Here is a 340-nt window from a genome sequence, read left to right on the forward strand (position 1 = left end):
GCCCAGTTTTAAGACGTTTTGTCTACAGCGCATGAGGTGGGTCATGAGGTGGTAGAGCAAGACGCATCAACGCTGACAGGTTCTATGCAATATATATATATATATATATATACACACATTATTAATGAATCCATTGCCAGCCAACAAGTCTTTGTGGAAAACAGATGTTATTCATGCATGTTTGATGCCCTGACTGACACGCTACATTCGTTTTACTAATCCTCAGAGATAACTATTTGCTAGGCTCGAAATATTAATGAAATTATGTCCATGCTTGTCAAGAAGACATAATGATTATAGTTCATATGAATGTTGTGGCTCATTTAAAAAATGGCAACAG

This window comes from Gadus morhua, chromosome 6, assembly GCF_902167405.1.
Source record: "Gadus morhua chromosome 6, gadMor3.0, whole genome shotgun sequence".
Taxonomy (NCBI): Eukaryota; Metazoa; Chordata; class Actinopteri; order Gadiformes; family Gadidae; genus Gadus; species Gadus morhua.